Consider the following 24,938-nt stretch of genomic DNA (forward strand, 5'->3'; position numbering starts at 1 on the left):
CCGTTAAAAACAAGCATTGGCAAAGCCAACAGTTTGGGCTTGTGTATAAGTGTTAGGCATATGCCAGGCACAGCTATCAATAATAATAACAATTTAGCATTTATATAGCGCTATGAACCCTCAGGCATCTGAGCGCTGCTTATTATTACCCACAGTGTGTGGTGTTCATTAAAGGCTGAGTTTGGCCCTGCCGTTATTCGAACCTGCGTCAGCAGACTCTGCACAAATGTCAAAGCGAGTGCTCTACTCGCTGTGCTATCGGACTGGTTGTAAATACCCAGCTGCTTACAACTTTGTGCACCTGCTACCATCAATGGCCAGTTAACACCACAGTGGCAGTGACAGGCAAGTACCTTTCCTAGGCCTAGACAAAAGCCCAAACTTTTGGTATTGCCAATGCTTGTTTCACTTGCATTAATGTTTGGAGAGTCTGCGCCTGTGTGGAGAGAATTATGATAAAGCACTTGCTGACACGGGCGTGTAAACATGTTGGGGCAGTTTAGCTTGCATTTGGGTGGATGCCAACATTTGAGCCAATACACTAAGTGGCAGTTTTGCTGCATGTGTAGAACAAAAATAGCGCACAGACGAGTTTCCTCAATCTATACTACAGCAAGATGTGTGCCCAGTGTTCCTGCCAACGTTATAGGGAATGGAGCAAATAAGTCCTGCTTCAAACCTAGAAATCACCCTATTGGATACGAGGGTTCGCCACGGCAAGAACAGTGAGCACACAGACAGATTTTTCAACTCTTCTGAATTTCCATTTAGGCAAAAAAAGATCATGGTCACGTTTCCAAGGGGAAAGAAAGGACTTCATAGCCAAATCACGCAGCAGGCCTAATACAAAAATGTATATGTTAATATAGATTCAGACAAAGCCTCCTTGGCCAGTTCCCAATGACACAAGCAGCAGCACTAGTGCTAAGGCACTCCCTCAATTGTTAGCCCTGGTAAAAATGGTCTATCATTTGCCCAGGTGTCAATTGTATCTAAACGCTGCGCATTTAGTTGGAAGCATGAGAGGGTGCGTGCTGGCGCACAGGTTTCTAGACCAGCACCATTCATTCGCTGAGCGTTTGGCCAATATTAAGTGGGCGTTAATGAATCCGAGAGGCCAAGCTACAGCTAAGCAAGTGTGTGCCGCATGAAACCAGGTCCACACTTTGCTGCACTGAATGTCAATGCTCACACACACACACACACCCTAGCCGTTTGGGCCACAAGATGGCGATGTATGCCCACACGATGTCGTTTTGTTTCATACCGCAACGTAAGTCCACCGTTATACGGGCAGACAAGCCAATGGTTTTTAGGAGGGAGAGAGGGAGAGGCAGCAGTGGAGTCGCCAGGAATCAAATTTAGGAGGGGCACAGAGGGGGCCAAAGACAAAAGTAGGGGGGCACAGATAAAGTAGGGGGAGAACATGGTCTATGCTCGTCTTAGATAGGGGGGCACAAGGAGGAGCACAGGGTTTCAGGGGGGGGGGGGGTAGCGACGCCACTGAGAGACGGAGGAGTGAGAGAGAGAGAGAGAGAGGTGTGATGTATAGTATACAACTCGATGTGTTAGTGTGTACATACACATACAGAAAAAGATAGATATGCGCATGTACATGCGTCGGGCAGTGGTTCTTTTCAGTTTTGTAAGGTGGCTCATTGGTCCGTGCTTTGTAACTCTTCTGCCAAGCCGCAGGGGCAGCGGGGAGCCCGTTTGAGCAGCAGCAGCGGGGCTGCAGCCGGGAGGTGCCAGTGTGAGTGTTTCCAGCTGAGAGCAGCGGAAGGACGCCTCGTCCTCTAGACCCCAGACTGGCACGGGGTGCTGTGCTGGGCCAGCCAGGGGACGCCCTGCTTCAACGGCCACCCGGCAGAGGGCGCCAGGCGGGCACTCCCACAACTCAACAAAGGTAAGCCAGCCGAGCCCGAGAAGTGGGCAGAGGAGCCTGCTGCGAGAATGCAGAACAAGGCTGCCCACCGCTGGAGTTAATGAGAAGGAAGTGGGGGGCGGAGGGGCAGCCATGCGTGCATCTGCGTTCTGTGCACGCAGCTCATCCCCGCGCTGCCGCTCCTGACACGCGGGAACTAAAGAACTGCAGGGACAGTGCTGCTGACCACAGCTGCTGCCGTGGCCGCCCATGGATGCCCGTATACTAGATCTGTTGCTGCTACTGACCTGCTCCTGGTAAACCTGCCCCAGGGACCTGCTCCTGCTTTTCCTGCCCCAAGGATCTGTTGTTGTCCAACGTGAGCCACCGGGCTTACTAGGGTACAAGCCCCAGTGACCTGCTGTTGCACCTGTACCTTGCCAGGACCCTGTTTGTGGTGGAACTGTTTCAGGGATCTCTTGTGGGTTCGCCTTAATTGCATTGCTGTCAGTACCCCTACCTTAGCGATGTGTTTCCTGATTTAACTGGCCAGGCGCCTGTGTGCTGCTATACCTGGCATACTGATCTGTTGCGGGTGTACACGCCAGGGATCTGTCAGCTTTTGCACCTGGGCCTGGCATCTCCGACTGGTGTAGATGCCCCGCGGATCTGTTGCTGGTATTTCTGCCCAAGGTAACGATTTTCTGGTGTACTGGTCCGATTTGCTGGTTTACTGGTCCTATTGGCTGGTGTACTGGTCCGATTTGCTGGTTTGCTGGTCCGATTTGCTGGTTTGCTGGTCCGATAGACTGGTGTACTGGTCCGATTTGCTGGTGTACTGCCCTACAACCATCAATAGCTCCTGATGTGAGTGGACTTTTTTTTTACAGGTATTTTACACGCAACAGAAGGGATCTGGTTAGTTCCGGGTGTGTTTGTCCTGCAAGGGCCATCATGTTTAAAGTTTCTCTTCGAACATGCCACATACTTTAAAGGGACAGTAAAAGCAGCCGCATTGTCGAGCCATAACATGCATATTTGTATGTCTAGTCCTTATTTAAATTTGTATACTTATCCTCTTTTTACATTGGTGAGTGTGCTGTCTGCTGTTCTCTATTGAGTTGCGGTTTGAGAACCATGTCTAGGAGGGCCGCAATCTTGACCTTTTATATATGTTGCTAATGCGCTGTCAAAAGGTGTACATTGGATAAACTGAATGAAATGCAATAATGTAGACAGCGGGCTGCACACAGTGAAAAGATCTTTTATCTTTATTTAGCCTTTGTTGTGGTCTGGAGAAGGCTCACTGGCAGGCAGGAGGTTGTGTTAGTGCTTGTTTATCCAATATGCACACACAGCACAAGCTTTACCGCATTAAGTATAACACTAGAGCTTGAAGTTCATAAACTATATACATATGCAACCTTTGCTATCGTCCCCTGCATGTCTGGTAATGGAGTGGGCCCATAGCAAAGGAGCTGAAAGAGCATTGGGCTGCCTTCCTTCTCCTGGCTCGCCGGGCCCATGATGTCAGAAGTGGGAAGCCCGCTTCACACCTCGCATTGACTTCTCGTGAGACTTTGTACTCTCCATACCCCCTTTAGTTGGACAACTTGCTTTACCCGTTACCTAGTCGGTGTACCTTCCTGGCCTTCTTCTTTCTCTCTGTGGTCTACTGCTCTCTGCATTCTCTTCTTGCAGTGTTACACTTTTTTCACTGGTTCTCTCTTGTCCCACTGCACTCCTCCTGGGACTAGCTCCCCCTTGCGATGGTGTCCCCTCGTCCTGCTCCTCTTCATGTTTAGGTTGTTCTCTCGTTGGGTTCTCCTTGGCAGAGCTCTCCTCTTGATTTCTCTGCTCTTGTGTTGCAGGGCTCGGTGCTTCTCCTGCCCCCCTTTCGTATAGTGCCACCCTCTCCAAGTTCCATCGCTTTCCGTCTTGGGTGCGTACATGGTTTGTCCCTCGCTGTACTACCCTCAATGGTCTGCTGAACTTGGACCTAGTAACGGGATCTCTATGTAGCATTTTAATCTTTATGAAATCCCCTCCTCAGACCGTGCTTTGTTATGGCTTTCTTCTTTCGTCACTATATCTCTTAATGTTTTCTTTGCTTTTCTTCACTCGCCACACCAATTCTTCCATGTCCACTTTCTGATCCTCTCTTACATTTGCCAGCCATGGCGGGACCGGTGTGGACGCTGCCCTGTGCCCCCATTAGGAGATGGAACAAAGATATGTTTCTGACCCCATTGGGGGTAAGGTGATGAGCAGCTACTGCTTCCTTGACTGTGCTGAGCGGATCGAGACCTGCTGCGGTGGCTAACTGCAAGTCTCCCTTAATGAACCTGTTGGTGCGTTCCACCAACCCCTTTGCTTGTGAGGAATATAAGGCAGCCTTGATTTGCTGGATGTTGTTCTCGTTCATAAACTTTTCAATTTCTCTCGATACCAGTTGACTCCGTTGTTGGTGACCAGTTCTCCAGGCAACACTTCTCTTTGAAAAATGTTCTTGAGGAACTGAATCACTGTAGTTGTGGTTATGATGGATACAAAGTCAACTTCTACCCATTTGGATAAGTTGTCCACTGACACTATGCCATACTTGTGTTCATGTTCCATTAGCTGTAGCGGGCCTATGAAGTCCATGCCCAATTTTTGCCCCACTCCTTCTGGCACTTTTGTAGGGTGTAGTGGCACTTGTCTTACTTTAAGACGCTTGTCACTATTCACGCATTGGTGACACCCCTCTGTCATTGTCTCTATTTTTGAGTTCATTCCTGTCCACCAATATGCTTCTCTCACGCTCTTTTTTGTCATGTTGTTTCTGAGATAATCGGCGTGAGCCCTGCATATTATGGTTCTTCTTATTGCTGTGGGTGGGAATACTTGGTTGCATCTCATGAGCATCCCCTCACATTCGAAGATTTCATCTGCCACTTTCCAATAAAGAAGCAAACCTTCTGGAATGGACTTCTCATCGGGCCACCCTTTCCTGACCCATTCCGTGATTTTTGTTGTGTTGACATCCTTGGCTGCTTCTTCTTTCCAGTGCCCTTCGCTCATTTCGAGGAATTCCCTACTCCTCAAGTCAGTGAGTGATGCAAACACACATTCATCCTGTAGAAAGCTGGTCTCTGTGGCTTTGCGCATTCGCAGTCTGGACATACAGTCCGCCTGGGCATTTTTCCAACCCGCAATGTGCTGTATTTCATACATGTATTCTTGCAGCTTTGCTGCGATGCAAGCAAGGTGGGGTGTTGATTTCCGGGTCCCTCTCAGGCTCAGTAGGTGCTCTAGAGGTTTGTGGTTGGTAACTATCAAAAACATTGTGCCACAGATGTATATGCGAAAGTAATCCACAGCCCACACACATGCCAACATCTTCTTTTCTATGGTGGAGTACTTCCTCTGCGCTTGCGAGAGTGCTTTGGACGCAAAAGCAACAATTTGTTCCTCATCGCCTTTCTTTTGGGTGAAGGTCGCCCCTATTCTATACGACTGATGTTTGTCTTGTATGCCTCTACTGTTTCTTTTCCTACCATGCTTTTTTACATGTCTATGTTTATTCGTTCAATCTTATCTGTGAAGAAAGAATTGAACAGATTAGCTCGTGCTTCGGTGAAGTCAGGCACTGAATTTTTGCAGTCTAGATTACAAAACCTGGATATAATAGAGAACAGTTCTCTAGGTTAATTGCTAGCGGACTGCAGTTTTTTCCCCAGAAAATCTTTCTTAGCCGAAAAGATGGCCAGTTTATATCCCAACAGGGCATTTTTAGCTTTGATTTGATTTTCTGAAGTGGGCTTTTTAAACCAAGTCTGGCTAGTCCTATGAACTAGCTTACGCAATTCTTGTAGGTTGGCTGAGAACCAAGGTTGAGAGACCTTCTTGCCTTTCGATTTTTGTGGAGCTATTTTGTTACATATAGCGCTCAAAACCGAGAATCCCATAGTGAAAAATTCCTCACAGGCTGTAGGGTCAATAGAGTCAACGGACCCAGAGATTTCAATGCCAGCAATTTTATCTAGATCTCTGGCTCTCAGAGAATAGGAAGCATGTCTAGTCTTGGTGTTAGGTTCCCACAGTAAGACATATGACTGGCAACACCAAAATGCCAATCTAACCACCTAATAACACTTATCATGGTTACTTTATCATAGCTGCCCAGAAAAATATACAATGTCACAGTAAGGACTGGCTGCACTCAAATGCCAATCTAGCCAGCTAATTACACCTATCTGATTGCTTTATCAGAGATGCCAGTACAAATGTCAAGCCACAGTAGGAAATGGCTAGTCTAGCTGCTGCAAAATGCTAGTCTAGACACTTACTAACACTTATGATGCTTACTTCATTATAGATACCCAGAAAAATATGCCTTGACGCAGTATGAAATGGTTAGACTGGCTGCACCCACATGTCAGTCTAGACAGGTAATAGCATTTATCATACTTACTTTATATAGATGCCCTGGAAAAATGTCATGCCACAGTAAGAAATTAATAGACTGGCTGAACACGAATGCCTGTCTAGATAGCTAATACCACTTATTCATTATAGATGCCCAGAAAAATATGCCATGACGCAGTAAGAAATTACTAGACTGGCTGCATTCAAATGCCAGTTTAGACAGGTAATAACACTTATGCTTACTTTATTATAGATGCCCTGTAGAAATGACATGCGTATTAAGAGATGACTAGACTTGATGTAGCAAAATGCGAGTCTAGCCACTAATAAGACATATCATGACTGCTTTATCATGGATGCACATTACGTGATAGCGTCCTGGCAAACATCCCCACAAATGAAGCACTGGATTATGTGTAGCGTGGAATATCAGAGTTTAGCCCCTGTCTAACATTCTCTGACCTGGTAACTCAGGCCTGCAGAAGGCCAGTGGAATAGATCACATACTGTGGTCAAGCGGGAGAGCAGAACCTCTCCGAGAGACTGTGGATGGAATTGAACGGTTTAAGGCAGATGCGCCTATGTACTTTGTATCAGTGGGGCGTATCTCCATTGTTCGGAACCAACCCTAACTCATTGTGTTTCGTACTCTGGCTATCTCAGAGCTAGGCAAAACATAGCTTGAAAGCACTCCCCATTAGAGCATTGACTTAAAATGATCTCAAATGACACACCGTACACAGTATTTAACTGTTGGAACATGCAGACACATATACTGATCCTGGGAAAAGAGGTGCAGTAGGGAGTACAGGAAAGTAAAGAACGGGTAAAGCATGTGGGGGAGCAACAGACACCAGAGGTATACTGGCTGGGGGGTCTACAGATTGCAGGCATGGCTGGATTAGGGAGGTTAGATTAGATTTACAAGGAGCCAGGACAGGGCCTGCATGTGATCCACTTGAGCCTAAAGATAAGCCGCTATAAGTTCACATCCACTAACAACAGGGCAGAATTATGTAATTAACAGATGCATTGATGTTGGCCCGGCCCTAGATTTCACACACGCATCTCTATCTTCACGATTCCCCATCTCAAAACCTTTGTGCTCACTGCACAAAAAATCCCAGACTCGCTTGAAGTGGAAAAGGTTGCTTTAATGTGACCAATACACGCTAACCTGGCTCCATGGCCTTACAGACTAGATCAAATAACAATCCCCAAAACCTTTTATTAATTCAAGAATAAAACAATTCATCACTTCCTGCCCCTTTCTCCCTCCCCTCCTTCTTCAATACCTCTTCCCCCTCTTGATACCCCACGGGCTAGCCTGTTCGTGCAAACAGTGCCACCCCTCTCCTTTAGCGCACTACTACCCTTTTTTTCTTCCCTCAACCATCCTCCAAATGACCCTGTCCCCGGCAACCCCTTGGACCTAATCAACCTCCCACCACCATTCTCTCCTCAACACCAATCTTCCTCTGCCCTACTCTATCGCCCACAGCCAGGCTGACCTGCCACATCAGCAACAACTTGAATCAGTTAACAGAAACATTGCCCAACTCTAACTGCCTTGGCCTGTCACACCGACGCCACCATCCCCCCACAAAGAAGGGCACCCCACATCCTTCAACATCTTCCAAAAAAAACAAAAATAAAGGGGGGTGGGGAGGAGGGAGGAGACATAAAAAAACTCCTCGACCCAAGACCTTCCTTTGCGAGACCAAATTACAGTGCGGGATGGTGGGGGACGTGTAAAACGCCACCAACCGTTGCTTGCTCCTGAACCTTCATTGCCCTATGTACGCCAATTAAAGGGGCACTCTGTCCTCAGGCCAGCTTGCAAACACTCCCTGGGGGAAACGCTTGCGCGTGCCTCCCAAGGTTCCCCTTTGGGCTCACTGCACAAAAAATACCAGACTCGCTTGAAGTGGAAAAGGTTGCTTTTATGTGACAGGGCACAGTTTACAAATACACGCTAACCTGGCTCACTGGCCTTACAGACTACAGATCAAATTTCAATCACCAAAACATTTCATTAATCAAACAATGAAACAATTAATAACTTCTTGCCCCTTGCTCCCTCCCCTGCCCGTTTATTCCTTTCAAACTTCATTCCCAGTTTCTCCCCCCATCTTCTCCCCAAGGCCATGCCCCTCCTTCTTCAATACCTCTTCTCCCTCTTGATACCCCCGGGCTAGCCTGTTCATGCAAACAGCGCCACCCCCCTCCTTTACCATGCAACTACCCCTTTTTTTTTCCCTCAACCATCCTCCAAAGGGTCCTTTCCCCGGCACCAGAAAAACCTTCCCCTGGGGTGTTTTTTCTGCCCCACCCCTCAACCCCCAATACCTCCTACCTCCACCCTTTTATGATATCTTCCACCGCTAACCTAACACCCACTAAAAAGTACTGGTTGCCCATAAGTGCCAAATGAACTCCATCCTCCAGAAACAAATGAAAAACCTCATATTTGATCTTTGGATACACGAGCGTGTGCACCCCTGGGACCTGCAGAACTTCTACATCTCCCTATTAATCTTCTTCCTCATCCGTTCTAATACCCCCTCCTTCACAGTTCCCCTCTATATCCTCCTGGGCATCAACTTGTTCCAAACCAAAACAACCCTTGGCCAGATCTCCCTCAACCAACTACGGCCCTCTTCATCTTCTTCAACACACCACACCTGTCTCCCTAACCAGATCTTTCTCCTATGCATTTAACACCAAGGTCGCCGGCACCCTGTGACGCTCCTTCATACCTGCCAGCATAGGCAACAGTTGGTCCCACCTGAGCCCCCACCTACCCCGACCATCTCAACAAAGCCATATCGTAACTACACCCCAACTGCGTACCAAAAACCCTTTTTACCGCATCTTTACCAGCCCATTTCACTATGGAGTGTCCGCATATCCATATCTGAGGCAGTTCACCACTCCACCAAATCTGAAAAATAAAAGGACAAAGAAGCCTCCAGTTGATGATCCCCCTATCACAACCCTTTGTTCTCTAAGAGCTCCCTTTTCCCAGATCGCTGATGTACCCCTTATATGTTGACGATCTCCAGTGCCCCAGGCTCTTCATCTTATCTTCGGACAACCCCAGCCTGCTCCCTTCGGACGCCGCCCCATCCTGAACGAATGAGGCCCAAAATCCTCTGCCTTCTTGCCCACTGCCAACAGAGCCCTCCTCAACACCCCCAAAACCTGAACAGTCATCACCCCCTGCCCGTTTTCGTTCTGGAAACCCAAACCCTCCCTTCCTTTACATTTCTCCCGCCATAGTAGTCTCACTCTCACCAGACACAACACCCTACTAATTCGATCCAAATGCACCCAAAAACCCCTGCCCAACTGATCCGTCTTTGATTTACAAATAATTTGAATAACAACGCTGTCCTCCGACAGGCAGACATCCCTCCACATCAGACCTCGATCCCCTCGCCCCTTCAGTACCAACTTTGAAACCCAAAATGCCCCAAAGAACAACCACATAAAACACACTGAAAACATGCCTCTTCCCTATGGCGACCAGTATATGCCCTCCAGATGCTGGGACAACCTACTTAACAGGACTGCTGACAACGGCCACCTGCTGTCCGTCTGTTTCTCCTTTTCCCTTCCCCATCCTTCCAACATCCTACGTACCATTTCCCCTGCACTAGGCTGAAAATCCCAGAAATACTTCCCATAAAAAACAATGCACGCCAGATTCCCCACTATCTGTGCCCTGGACCATCCTTTACCCACATAGCTCAATATTAAATTTATCACATCCTCCCTCCTTCTCTCGTCCGCATCCTCCAACCCCTTCCAACTGCACGCTCCCCCCTTCAGAAACTCCAACCTTGCTCTCCTGTATGCAGCCTGTGGTGCTGGGGCCAGTGAACACGCTGTCACGAGCCAATGCCCCTGACCCCCTCAGGTATAACAGCCCCCTGGCAGCAGTGGGGCTAAAGCCCTTCACACCGGCCACAAGGGCCTTAAAACTCCATCAGAAACATACATGGAGTCAGTCCTGGCGCCTTAGGAATAAAGCAATACCAGTTTTGGACCTTAATCCAACATGGAGGCCTATTACACAGCTCAGTCCTTTAGAACCAAGCCATGCCGTCTAGTGTTGTGGGTGTGGCTGGGCCTGGAACTATGTGGCCTGGAACTACTTTACCTGGGCTATTTAAACCACACCCAAACAGCAGAACACACTTCGTGTTATTCTGCACTCCTGCAGCGTAACGCTCACCGTGTCCAGCTCCTGCTCATCTGCTTCTCCGTTGGCCCGATCCTGTAGCCCTAGATCCGGATTCCATTAATAACCTGGAAGAACAAGAACAGCATTAGCGAGCAAGAACACTTACCTGTGAAGTAACCGGCCTTGAATCGATCCTGCGCTTTGCTTACCTCGCCCATCTCCGGAGTTCGCCGCAACCTGCAAAGGTAAAGAAACAAGGACAGCATTAATATCAATTCTTACCTGGGCAAGCAGCGAGTCCTGGCAGCACCCTGCGCTTCTCTTACCTCGCCCATCTCCGGGTTTCACCACAACCTGCAAGGAAGAAGGAACAAGGTCAGCATTAACAAAGCACTTACCTGGGCAAGCAGCGCTTCGATCGCTCATCACTCCGGAACATCACCGCAACCTGTACAAAGAAGAGAAGAGAACTCAGGTCAGCAATTAACACCAATAAACAGTGCAGCGCTCCGCGCATCAATAACTCACCTTTCCCTGTGAAAAGAAAAAGAGACATTGTTAGGGAACAACGTAGTGGAGCAAGACGCAGAGAAGACAGAGAATAAAGGAGGGAAAGAAAGAGACAGAATAAAGACGGAAAAGACATTATAACTCACCTGGAAGACAGCAAGCAGAGTCGGAGTCACAGCCGGTCTGGACCCGACATAAGGGCACATGGACCAGTAAAGCAACTAGGTCCACGGAACGCCCGCACCAACCATGCGCCCCTGCACAGAGACGCAGGATGGAGAGTTCAACGCACAAAACCTAAGGTGAGCAATAACCCCAAGGGAGGCGATTTGGACCAGAGGGAGGTGGGAGTCCACCCATCACAGAACCAGTATCTTAACCCTGCATTCTCCTGTTATAGGCGCTACCCAATGTGTGGCACATAACCAAGCAGAGAGGGGTCCGGGATAGCGTTTAGACCTCCATCTAGTAGTGTGTGGTGCCTCCGTGGATACCAGGTGAGCGTAACACCCACTACTAAATGCAGGGCTCTCAATCTCCTAGCCGCCACAGTTCCTCTGGGATCCGGTGCCCCTCCACCTCTGCTTCTGCAGAGGTGCCAGCCCACGGAATCTCTGCCACTGAAAATGATATAATGCATCAGCGAGACCGTTATCCTTTTCCCGGCATTTGCATCGTCCTAAACACCACATTCCATTTCAGTCACCTCAGCACAAATTCCCTCATTAGCCTGGCCACCCTCTGGTCCCTGGCAGATTGCTTGTTAGCAATGTTGACCACTGCTTCGTTATCCACGTTGAAATTCACTTTGTTATACCCCCACTTTCTGCCCCACAAGTCCAACGCTACTAGCAATGGGAAAAATTCCAGTAAAGCTATGCTCCTCCCTCCCTTCTTCCACTGCTCAGGCCACCTCTCCGCACACCATCTGCCCCTCCAGTACACCCCAAAACCTCCAGCACCTACCATATCGGAAACAACTTGCACCTCCCAAGCCACTGAGTCTCCTTGCAGCCACATAGACACACCATAGAATTCCTCCAGAAATCTCAGCCATACCCTACAATCCTTTCTGACTGCCCCTGAAACCATCACCCTGTGATATGGGTACTTTGCCCCTGCCATAGAAAGGGCCATATTTCTACAACAAATGTGACCCAGGGCCACCACGCGACATGCAAAATTATGATCCCCTACCTGTCTCTGCCTTTCAACCAGCATCAACGTATGCGCCGCTACCGCCCTCTCCAGCAAATGTACCCACCTGTTCACCTTGTTGTCCGGCAAGTGTGAGGTCATGGCCACTGAATCCAGCTCAATTACCAGAAAAGTCAGGACCATCGCCGGTCCCTTAGTCTTATCCTCCACCCATGGCACTCCCAACTCGAGCATTCACAACTTAAAAACCTCCAGCATTCACTGGCACTTCTGCTCTTCGCCTGTCCCACTGAGGAACAAGAAATCATCCAAATAGTTCAAAACTCCCCCAAAACCAGAACTGTATGTAAAACCTCACTGTAGAAAATAGCTAAAACGCTCAAACAATGCACAAGACACTGTGCAGCCCATTGGCAATGCTTTGTCCACGTAAATATACCAAATTACATCCCCAGCAACCAAAAATCCTCTGGATGCACCAGCAACAAACGAAAAACTGAATTGATGTCGCATTTGGCCATAAAAGCACTGCACTCTTTCTTCCTCACCAAACCCACTGCCTGATCTACACATGCATAGGACACCCCGCAATCCTCAGGGGCAATGAAATCATTCACGGACATGCCCTCGGGCCAGGACAAGTGGTGAATCAACCTAAACTCACTGTCAACCTTTTTAGGCACAGCCCCTAAAGGGGACACCACCAAATCACCCAGCAAATCCGTAAACGGCCCAACCACCCAACCTTTAGCCACCTCCTTCTGCAGCTTCACCCTCACCACCTCTGGATTCTCCAGAGCCGACTTCAGGTTTTCTGCCCACCACGGCATCCTCGGCCCCTGGTACCCCAACTTAAAACCCTCCAGAAACATGCAACCAAAATCGTGGCCCCTTCCGTATATGGGTAAAAACAGATTCCTCCAACACCTCCACCTTAACTGGAGTATAGGCCTTATCCCACAACCCCTCACCCCGTCCCATGCACCCTCCCTCTCTCTCTCTCCTGTCTCAAAACATTGCGTGACGGGATGCCATCCTGCACATATGCTGCACTGATGTCTGAAATTGCACACCTGCCTGGAGCAACCCTCTTTAGTAAAGGCCCAGCATGCAGCTGATGGCTGTCCCCTGCCACCTCCCCCCGCCTCATCGAGGGCGGGATGACCAGGAAAGGGCCGGAAAGTCACAGGTAAACCGCTTGCTGTATGAAGTGTCAGGGCTGGGTGCGTGGGCGCCATCCACTGCAACCACAAGTCCATGCCAATCTCCCCCCACTCTGCCTGCTTGTCCTCACCCATCCTTGCCCTGAACTCCTCATCGTACCTCACCCAGGAAAGTCCTCAGACACTTTTTAACGCTTTCCTAATCACATCCATGTATTTTAACAAAGCTGCACACCTCTCAGGGTACTTCTCACAGTAAATGCTAGCGTAAATTATAAATGCTGACATCCAATTTTCAATCGTAACCTGTACCCGTCGTCTTGCCGCCAGCTTCTGCTCCTCTTCCTTTGACCCCTCTTTAGCTCTAACTTCCTATGTAAAAGCTTGAATATATCCACAAACTCTCTGGCCCAAATGTTCTTCTTAGTAGCCACTATCAAATGTGTGCCCAATGGCTTTGTAATACCCATATAGGGTAGCTTCTTCTCCTTCTCTGCGCTCTACCCTGTACTTACAGTAGGCACCTCCAAAACCCCATACGCCACAGAATCAGGGACCTTCTTCATCTGCACTTCCACTGAGACTACACCTCTCCCTTCTGCTCTCACCAAGGTCCACGCATCACACCCCCATCTTCCCTCCTGGCCCCAGGTGCCTGACCCCCCTTTTTGTGCCCACCACCTAGCCCCCTACCTAACCCATGCCGCAGACCACTACCTGCCCCGCTCACCTTTTGCCACCCTGTCTTTACGCAGCTGCGTCATCCTGTCCTCCATGCGGCTAATACTCAATTGATTCCACAGCGTGCTCCTACTGCAGGGACAAAAATCATCAGCTGAGTCTCCAGCCCATCTTCCTGGCATTCTCCCCATATTCCCAGCCCTGCCCTCCCCCTCAAACCTCTCAACACATCGTCCCCTTTCTCTTCCAACCCACTCCCCTTGGCCCCTCTCCCCTCACACCAACCAATCCTCCTCACCCTTTTCATCCTCCCCAGCCATATACCATTCATGTTGCTTAAACCGGCTAGGGCCAGGTAGATCCTCCTCGGGCCAGCATGGGGCGTCCAGGCCATGCTCCTGTGTCATCTTCTCAGCAGGGCCACACCAACCCCTTCCTGCTACTCTGCCGAGGCGTTCCCTCCTCTGCTCTGCGTTCCGTCGTGTTAGATACCGCATCATCTAGACTGCCCTCTTCTTCTCACCGGAGAGACTGCTCTTAAGTCCTCTCCTTCCTCCTCATCCACTGCAACGGGGGCCGTGCCGTGCCCTCCATGTTCAACCCTGTCAGGTAGGGAGGCTGTCCTGCACCTTCAGACATGATATGATAGGTTATTTATAATGCGCTTAATACCCAGAGGTTTCTAAGCGCAGACCCGGGGATCGAACCTGTATTGCTCTGTGTTGTCTTGCTTCCAAGGTGAGCATGTTACCCCTGAGATATCCTTCCCCTGTCACTGCCCTCCTCCGGGGAGAGGGTCTGCCTCCTCCCCGTTGCACTCCTCTGCAGGCATTTTCTACCTTGCCCATCTTCACTACTCCCCCAAACCCCTACGCCCTCCCCCTTCTTCCCCCACCGTCACGCTCCCTCTCTTCCACCCCAACCCCCCTCTCGCTCACACCCCCACCAGCATCTGCGTCCCAGGCTCGCACCTGATGTATGATATGATATGAAATGACATTTATAACGCGCCTAACACAAGTGCTTCAAGGCGCGACGCGGCAAGGGAGGGGGAAACAGAGGGAAGACAGAGACAACAATCCTACTAGGCCAGGTGTCGTTCAGATCACGCAAGTGTGGGAGAAGGGGGAAGAGGAAAAGTATGGCGTAGGAGGGGGTGGGGACAGTGCAGTACATGGTGTAAAAGAATAAATAAAACAATGAGAGAAGTATGGCCAGCTGGTGGCATGTGCAAGGATAAGTGCAGACATCAGGTGTCAAGTGCTGGTGTGGGACTGTAGGGATACAGAGAACAGTCCCCAAGTGTGGACCCCTTCTCCTCTGCTCTCCCGACCATCACTGCCTAGGCCTTGGCATAGCCATCCTGCTGCGCCTGGCCCCTTTTTCCCAATCCCACCCTCTACCTGCCGACAAGCTACAAGCCACCACTGTTGCAAGGGCCCCATCCAGAACCGCTCTGCACTGGGATCTCCCACCATTGGGCCCCTTATCCCCCGTGACCTCCTGCACTGCCCCTGCTAGCTGGGCTTTGGATGCCGTGCTAATAATGCTCAGCACCTCACGCAGGGCCTGAGCATCCAATAAACCCCCCGCCATGCTCTTCCAAGCTTAGCCCCTTAATATATACCTGGGAGCAACCCCCGCAGTGAGACCCCACCCCACCTTTGCAGATCCCCACCAAAAACCTCCAGCCCGCTCTGCACCCGAAGGCTCCTCTATATTCCTCCTTAGTTTAATTTATTTTGTTATTTATTTTTAACACTTTATCCCCTCACTGTGCTCCTTCAAACCACCCCCCCAGAGCACCCCTGCATCCCCTGGTCATCCTGGCCCCCCACTAGGACCTGGCCTCTTTCATCAGAGGAGCCCAACTAGGCTTGCGAAAACAAAGTCCCCACTGTATTCTGTGCCTGACCCAGCTATTCTTATTATCTATATATTTGTGCTGCTTCCATTATTATGTCCCCTTTTTTTAAAACACCCCCCAAAAAACCCCACTGTTGGCCTTGCAGCTAGTATCCCCCAATTAACTCTTATCTGCTTGTGCCGGCTGCTCCTTTCCCTTTCTTTCCCTCTTTTCTTCTTAACAGGATCCCCTCCCCTTGACCCACCCCATAGGTGCTCTCAATTCTTCAAGGCTGGCACAGCAGGCTGTGAGGGCTGCTCACCACACTGCCCCATAGTGGTGTGAACTACACCGCAGTCTCGCTCACACGTAGCAAGCCACAGGCTACTTGGCCTTCCCCTCACTCTCCAGGTGGCAACGTCATGCTCACTGCTGTGAAAATCCCACCGCTTGCCCCTACCAGCCTGACGCGGACCACATTGGAGGGAGAATGCACCTCCAGCCCGATGTCCCCCATAAACCATACCGAGGGCACTACCTAATCCCCCACACTATCGTGAGTGGAGGTTTAGATTCTATTAAAGACAAGGAGGCAAGTATGAAAAACAATCTTTACTACTGACACATAGCAGCAAAGACAAATTTTGTAAAATCAAAAACCTTTCTTGAAAACAGAAAAAACACAATGTTTCATAAGCACACACAGTGTACAAACCCAGTCCAAGATGGGGCTCAGAACTAGCCCATGTAGCCAATCAGGAAGGATCCACCCCCATAAATGCCCCTTCCTCTAAACACAATTCCTCTTCTGAAGCTGCAATCTGACGCCATAGCAAGCGAAACAGTAAGGCCAACATTCCAACTGAAGAACAGCACAGCCAACTTCTTGAGGCACGAACTCCAGAGATCTTTCACCAGACCATCTCCTTCACACTCCTCAACCCGAAACTGTAAATGAGACAAATATTAGTATTGGGTGGGTGGTTGGGATAATACTCACCTTCTTGTCTTTAATAGAATCTAAACCCCCACTCACGATAGTGCAGGGGATTAGGTATTCTATGGCATGACAAGGAGGCTCATATTATGCAAGTTCAAAGTCCTTACATCACATTAAATACCACATGATCAATCCTCTTATGATAGAATGTTTTAAAAGTAGACTCCCTGGACCAGTCAGCTGCTTTTGAAATCTACTCCAAACCTCCCGCAAGGAACGCCGCTTTTGAGGCCACAACTCCCCTTACAGAGTGTGCCCCAAAAGAAGAGATGTCAATCCCAGCTTCTTCCATAACCCACCTAACCCATCTAGCCAAAGTAGCTGAGGACACTGCCTTATAGAGCTTCCGGTAGGAAATAAGCAGCTGAGAGGAACCTGGGGGGGCGGAGCCCTTCTGTCTTTAACATTCTCAGGAAACGCAGGATAAGAAACAGAAGAAATCATGCATTTAGTTCTCTTGGTCACAAAAAAATTCACCCCTTGAGGAGAAAAAACCTTGTTGTCAACGCCAAGAGCTCTGATGTCAGAAACTCTCTTAATAGAAACAAGACAGAGAAGCATAGCTAGCTTTGAAAAAAGTTGTTGCAGAGATAATTCCTGATTATGAGGCCAAGAGATGAATACATTCAGCACGTTATTAACATCCCACTAGGACTGAATATCTGGCTTTAGGAGGAACTTTAACTCTGATGGACTTAAGTGTTTTCCTCACTAGGAAACATCTTCCAACTGGTTCCCCTTTAACCAAAACATGGCCGGACAATATCGCCGACCTGAATCCATTAATTGTCCTATAGGCTTTGCCCTCCTTGAACAATTCAACCAAGAAATTCACTATGTCTACTGGAGGAGCAGAAATGGGATTGAGGTGCCTAGCCACACACCAGCTAACCCAGCGGCCCTATGCTGAGGAATAACCCACCTTGGTGGAGGATGCCCAGGAATCTTTGATGACATTAATAGAGTCCTGTGAAAGGCTTCTGAAGCACCAGGAAGTGCTGAAATCTTCCATGCCATAAGGGAGAGATGCCCCTGAAGGACCAGGTCGCGCGGGAGAACCACCGGGTCTGTGAGGAGCGTGGGGTGGAGAGGGAGAAGACAAGGAATATCTACCGGCAACACCTGGGGAGCGGGAAACCACACCTGAGAGGGCCAAAACGTGGTCACTAATACCAGGGTAGCGAACTGCCTGCGCAACTGCACCAGGACCCTGGATATCATGGTGAATGGAGGAAAGGCATATGGTAGAGGACCTGTCCAATCCTGGAGAAAAACATCTGTCGCCAACGCCAGGGTGTCTGGCCTCCAACTGTAAAATCGAGGAACCTGACAGTTGAGGTGGGAAGCGAAAAGGTCTACCTGAATGGGACCCCAAAGAAACTGAATCAAGGCAAAAACCTCCCTGTTTAGCATCCAATCGCTCCTGTCTTGAATGTAACGGGAATTCCAGTCTGCCACCACATTGCTGGCTCCTGGCAGATACTCTGCCTGCAAAAGAATGTTCCTGTCCAGGCAATAATGCCAAAACTCCCTTGCTGAGTCCGCTAGGGCCTTCCAGCAGGTCCACCACAGGTGATTGATATACCGCACCACAGAAATATTGTCCATCCGGAGGAGGACACAGCAGTTCCCTTGGTCCTTGAGAAGGCTCTTGACCCAAAGGAACCTGCCAGTAACTCCAGACAATTTATATGAAGTAATTTCTTTTGGCTGGACCATTTCCCCCCAGTGGAAGTCTGATCTATCCTGGCCCCCCAAACGGCTCTGCTGGCATCGGACTCGAGGACTACATCTGGGGATGGCCCAAAGATCGCTTTGCCATTCTAGGCATCCATATGCTTGAGCCACCATAGAAGCTCCAACCTGGCTTCTGGATACAGCACTACCATCTGAGAATATGACAGACTTTTGCGCAGATGCCTCCTTTGAGGTGCTGAAGCACTCTGTAGTGCAGCGGCGCCAGAAAGATAGCCTGAATGGAGGTGGACAACATTCCCACAACCCTCGCTAACTGACGGAGAGACACAATCTCCTTCCTTAGGATAAAGCGAATTTCCTTCTGAATTCTGGAGAGTCTGCTGTCTGGAAGGAGGAGGATGCAATGCCTTGAATCTATACTGAAGCCCAGAAACTGGATACACTAGTAGGACAAAATATGGACTTCTTGGCATTTATTACAAAGAATAGGTCTTGCAGTAGAGAGATCGTCAGATCCAAGTGATTCTGCAGAACCTGAAGATCCTTTGCCAGGAGAAGCATGTTGTCTAGATAAATTATACTCCATATTCCTTCCGATCTGACGAATGCCATCACTGGCTTCATTAACTTGGTGAAACACCACAGGGCTGACGACAGACTAAAAGGAAGAGAGGCAAACTGCCAAAGTCGACCTCCCCAAGACAACTGGAGGAACACCTGATGTGGGGGAAAACAGGAAGCATCAGGTAAGCATCCTTGAGGTCCAAATTGACCATCCAATCCCCTGGAAGAAGGGTGTCCCTTAGAAGGTGAATGCCCTCCATTTTTTAAATGATGGTAAACTACAAAAGAGTTCAGGGCTCTGAGATTTATCACAGGGCAAAAGCCCTCTTTGGGTTTTGGAACCAGAAAAATCGTGCTGAGGAGTGGGGAGGCCCTAAAGGTGGCTGGAACCACTGCACCCTTCAAAATGAGATCTCGAATCTCTGCATCCACCAGCTTCTGCTTCTCTTAATCGAACACAAGAGTAGGAGGCGGAGAGAGCTGACAGAGTGGGGAGTAGAATTCTAGCTGGAAACCCTGAACCGTTTATAACACCCAAGGATCCGAGGTGAGCCCCCCACCGATGAAGAAAACGTGTCAACCTGCCCCCCAAACCTCTGTGGGAAGAAACATTTACGAGACGAGACAATACCTGGAGCGGATATCGCTCTATTTGCACCTCTGCCATTGCGACCTCTCCACTGCGTTCCTCTCTGGGGGAAGAAGGACGTCTGGGAACCTCGAGCAGAGGAAGAGTGATGAGCCCCCCGGGAGGCATACTGCTGTGGGCGGCCCCTGGAAGAGGAACGGCCAGAAGAGCGGGCGCTTCCTCGTCCGGCCTTGTCAAAAACTCTAGGTGCAAAGACCTGAATGTTTGCCCTGGCTTTGTCCAGTGCAGTAAAGGTATGGACATATGCCGAAAGGGCCTTAATGAACTTGTCACCAAAAAGATTCCCCTGGGCTTTGGGGCCAGCCTCCCCTTCAGCCATATCTAGATATGCTGGTATTGGCATTGCCGAGCAGGCAAAAGGAACGGTGCACCCATCCCCTGAGCGCCTGGACATCAATCTGTGAATCATTAAGAGTGGCCTCCTCTGCCAATTCGAAGATCTGGGTCAAGGGTCCTAACATGTCCAACAGTTTTTCTTGACAGCCCCGGAGTGCCCCATCAACCGCCTTTCTTGGGTCCTTTCCCTTCTGGGACAAGAAAGCCACCATAGATTGATGAATCACCGGGGTCATAGCCACCTTATCAGGAATGACAGGGCGAGGACATTCAGATCTTAACTTATTCCTGTACTCCTTTGGAAGAGACTTCGTGATCCAATGATGGAGGAACGAGGAAACTGCCTCCGAAGGGCGCCATCACACTGATCTAGGGTGTTGGATGAGAGAGGGGTCAAAAAAAAAAGGAACCGCACTGTGATCCATCAATTGCCCCTCAGTTTCCTGGGATAACCCCACAGATGAAACCTTCCTTTTACACCACTTAGGCAGGGAATCCGAATCCTCAGAAGAATCAGGGGAAGATAAAGGAGTAGAGGTAACTCTAATTGGGGCCGAAGACTGATTAAAACCCTCTGCAAACATACGCTTCAAGGTCCTAACCGGGGAACGGGAGAAGAGGGAGAACTCTGAACAGGGCTTAGTTGCCCTTGCAAATGTTTAGATTTGGCCGTACACTTTCTGGGTGCTGCAGAAGGACCCTGATCAGAATTGAGAGGAAAGTCGGCAATCTTATTGATTAACCTATCAAATGCCGAGGCCAAAGTGGAATTTAAATTCAATAGGGCAGAGTACATAGAATCCCTAATAGCCCTAGAGACCGACGGGGGTGGGACCCCCTAACTCCAGACTCCTCAATAGGCCTATCAGTTGTCTTAGAAGCAGTCCTAACCTGGGTGCTGGCATCCACTGAAGGGACCCCCTCTCCCCTTTAGCTGACTGCATGTCTGTTAATAATGGGAAACACCAAGCACCTAAAACAAACTGTCAATGACCAACCTAGGAGGCCAAGCAGACCCCCCAATTGCTCCACCTGAGGTCTGTGGAAAACATATATATATATATATATAAATATATATATATAAGAAACAGCCCAGGCTGAGCCCGGAAACCAAGTAGGCAAGGTTCTCCAACACAAACACTTTATACTTTAAACATGCGTGAGCAATGCAAAATTAACTTTATAAACATATGGCAGACTGAGGCAGTCACTTGTCATGAACGCCAAGCAGGTGAACACTTTTAGTCACAAAAACCTCTATACGGGAGGCGTAACAGAGCGGTAAGACACTCGAGCTGCTCCCAAGCAGGCGAGCGCTCTCTGTGTAAAATAACACAGCGCCGAGCAGGCGAAATGAAAGGGAGGGGAAAGGGCTTGCGCATGTAGCGCTGCAGCGAAAAAATGAAAGTCGCCAAGCAGGCGCACACCAGAACACTGAAGGGGAAGGGCAAGCAAGGGGGAGGGGGAGGAGAGAGGGCCGACCCTGGGCATATCTGAGGCGAAGCTAATGCCTCACACCGAGCGGCCGGAACAATAAATGAAACACCCACACGACGTTCCAACAAGTGAACGCTACTTCTAAAGAACAGAGATACAAATGAAACACAGATAGTACTTATCAAATAACACCTTACAGAAAGTAAGGACTAGCGTGCAACAAATAGGACTTATCTCATGCGTCAGCAGCAAAGAAAGAGGAGTTGTGTTTAGAGGAAGGGACATTTATGGGAGTGGGTTTCTGCACTGTATGTGCTTATGAAACATTGGGCCTCATTAGGACCCAGGCGGTAAGGGGTTTACGGCGGCGTAAACAGCGCCGACCCTTACCGCCTGATTCCGAGGTCCCTTAGCGCCCTGGAGGTTTTAACACCTGCTTTTAGCAGGTGTTAAAATCCATGGCGCTAAGGGACCTTGTTGTTAATTACGCCACCGTAATTTACGGTGGCGTAATTAACGCCTTCCCCACTCCCATTATGCCCTATGGGGCAAAAATGGGAATGGGGAAGGGTAAATGGGTTAATGGGGACTTACCGCCCCACTCACCTCGGAATGGGGCGGTAAGTCCGCCAACCACCATGGCGTAAACGTAGTTTACGCCATGGTGGTAAAGGTACGACCCAGGCGGTAACTTCCCGCCTGGGTCGTAATGAGGCCCATTGTGTTTTTTCTGTTTTAAAGAAAAGTTTTTGATTTTACAGAAGGTTTTTTTGTTGCTATGTGTCAGTAGTAAAGCTTGTTTTGCATAATATGAGCCTCCTTTTCATGCCATAGAATCAGCTACCAGGAGAGACCTGGAACACCACACGGACCCCCCGAGACTGAGTAGGCGAGCAGGAATGATGTTTATTTACACAACCACTGCCTAACCCACACCTTCTCCTCTTTTATAACTTGTATATTTTTATTATTTCTTGTATACAATTATTAAGTGACCCCACCTGTCTGCCCCCACCAGCAGACCAGACAATCCTCGCCTGACGCCCTCCGCACAGCCCTGACCTAACAGCCCGACCCAACAGGGAAGGCATGGGAGCATCGACTGGACGTGCAAAACGCCACCAACCGTTGCTTGATCCCAAACCTATTTAATCTGAGGAAAATGGGCTCTCTGTCTCCAGGCCAGTTCGCTGGTCTGTGCAGCACCCAACAACTCCCCTGGGGAAACGCTTGCGCGTGCCCCCCCACACCCCTACCCTTCCCCTTAGCGGGTATGCCGGGAAACCCATTTGCAAATGAACGCTGTCCTGGCTCTTAATGAGCACGGCTGGATGCTGGTGTGGTCATTCATATTTATCAGATTCATCAACTGGAGTCACCCATTAAGTGGCTGAAAAGGAATTGTGGTAAAAGCTTTCACTGCACTGCTTTTTCACAGTTGTACTAAATGGATCACGGCAGTAAATGGGCCTTGGTTGATTCAGCACATGTTCTTAAAGTTGTTTCTTGTTAGTTTGTGAAACAAATGTGCTCGCAAACCTTTTAGTAACAGTGATCTGTTATAGTCTGTTAATAAATATCTGAATGTGTATTTGCCAGTGTGTGTGTGCGTGTGTGTTTGATTGTCAATTGTCAATTTTCTCTCTGTGGTTATTTGATAGAAAATGTACCACACAGAAGAACGAATGAACGAATGCTGGGTTTTTTCCATTGATGTGGTGGGTGTTATATCCACCCTACGTCCCGCAGCGCGGTGACGTAGGGCATGTTAATAAAAGCCCCGCCCCCTGAGTGGGAGGCAGTTCCGGGCGAAGCTGAGCCAGCGTGTGTGTGTGTTTCTTTGCGCTCCCCTGCCAAGGCCGCGCCCAGGCCATGCAGCCTTCTTGGACCGGAGCCAGCCCCTCGTGCTGGGCCTCCGGCACAACGCAGGACATAACAATGGCGACGAGGAAGTGAGCGAGCATCCACGCGCTCCGGAGACCACACGGTCGCTCCGTATAAATTTTTGGACACCCGGTGGGGGCCTCACGACCACGTGACCCCCACCCCAAAAAAAAAAAAAAAAAATTTTTTTTTTCTCTTTTCATCCCCCTTTTCCACACCTCATCCTCGCAGGGTGAAGAAAAAAAAAGAGTTTTTTTTCACGTGTCGTCCCAGGCACCACCAGCACGTCGTCTCCTGCACCAATCCATCGGAGCACATGTGCCGGTAGGACGCTGCATCACCACAGGGCACGCACGAACCTGAAAGGTAGACACTCGGCGACTGAGCGCACGCATCACCATGGCGACTGGGCTATCTACCCCTGGACCTTCCACACCGTCCAGAATGGCGGCAAACCTGTCCATGGCGTCACCACCGCCTCGCACGCAGGGAAGTTCGTCGACGTTGATCCAACCATTCGACCCATTCACGGACCCATCGTCCAGTGGGCCCAGATGGCAGCTATGGCTACAGAAGTTCGAGATGGCCATGGAATGTAAGGACGTCACGTCATCCAATAAAAATGAAGGCTCATCTACTCCTTAGTGTGGGCGACGAGGTGCTGCGCATCTTTAACTCCCTGGAGGTGGACGACGGCCAAGATGCATACCAGAGCGCGAAGGACGCTCTGACAGCACATTTTCTCCCGCAATTGAATCCAGACTATGAAACCTTCATCTTCTGCACGACCATCCAGGCCACCGACGAGACCCTCGACGCCTACCACACGAGGCTGAGGAAGCTGGCCATGTCGTGTGAGTTTACGAACACTGAAAGGGAGATTAGGAGGCAAATCATAAATGGAATTCACTCGGAGAAGCTGAGGCGTCTCGTGCTCAGTGAGAAGGGTATCCCTCTACAGCGCATCCTGGAACTGGGCCGACAAAGGGAGCTTGCCCACTCCAGGGCCGCAAACATGGAAGTGACCCTACAAAAACTCCAGCCGTCACTGTCCACAGCATTGGTGGCTCAAATCTCGGACAGACAATCAACGAGGAGCGAATATGGCAGCGGTTACACCCAGAACAGGTGGCAGCCTCGAGCACCAGGACCAACTGAATGTGGATGGTGTGGTGGCCAAAGGCACGGAAGGCGAAATTGCCCGGCGCAAGGCACCACGTGTGGAGCATGTGGCCGGAAGGATCACTACGCGAAAGTGTGCAGATCCATGAGTACGCCGTTGCAGCCCCCACAAGGATCCCAGGAGAAAGGGTCATCGAAGAAAAAGAAACAAGCCAGCGCGAGGAGGGTAGCGGTAGTCAACTCCTCGACGGAAGAAGAAGGAGATGATCTCTCAGCCCTACGACAAACAGCAGGCACGGAGAACGAAGGAAAGGGCCGAAAGGTATACTTAGTATCGACACTAAACCAAGGACCAGCCCAGTCGAAAAGAACCGCCAGGCGACGAAAATGCATGGTCAACATACAAGGCCAGGACATACAAATGACC

At 49.6% G+C, this 24,938-nt stretch overlaps 1 long non-coding RNA gene across 3 annotated transcripts in view; it reads left to right on the plus strand.

Annotated features, from left to right (window-relative positions):
- The first annotated feature begins 1,915 nt into the window (after positions 1 to 1,915).
- Positions 1,916 to 24,938, plus strand: part of LOC138488572 (uncharacterized) — a 258,066-nt gene continuing 235,043 nt past the window's right edge. For all 3 annotated transcript variants that reach the window (XR_011274684.1, XR_011274685.1, XR_011274683.1), the window contains exon 1: positions 1,916 to 2,731. This is a non-coding gene — a long non-coding RNA (uncharacterized lncRNA). The remainder of the gene's footprint in view (positions 2,732 to 24,938) is intronic.

Source organism: Ambystoma mexicanum, chromosome 9, assembly GCF_040938575.1.
Source record: "Ambystoma mexicanum isolate Mex_15411 chromosome 9, UKY_AmexF1_1, whole genome shotgun sequence".
NCBI classification, from domain to species: domain Eukaryota; kingdom Metazoa; phylum Chordata; class Amphibia; order Caudata; family Ambystomatidae; genus Ambystoma; species Ambystoma mexicanum.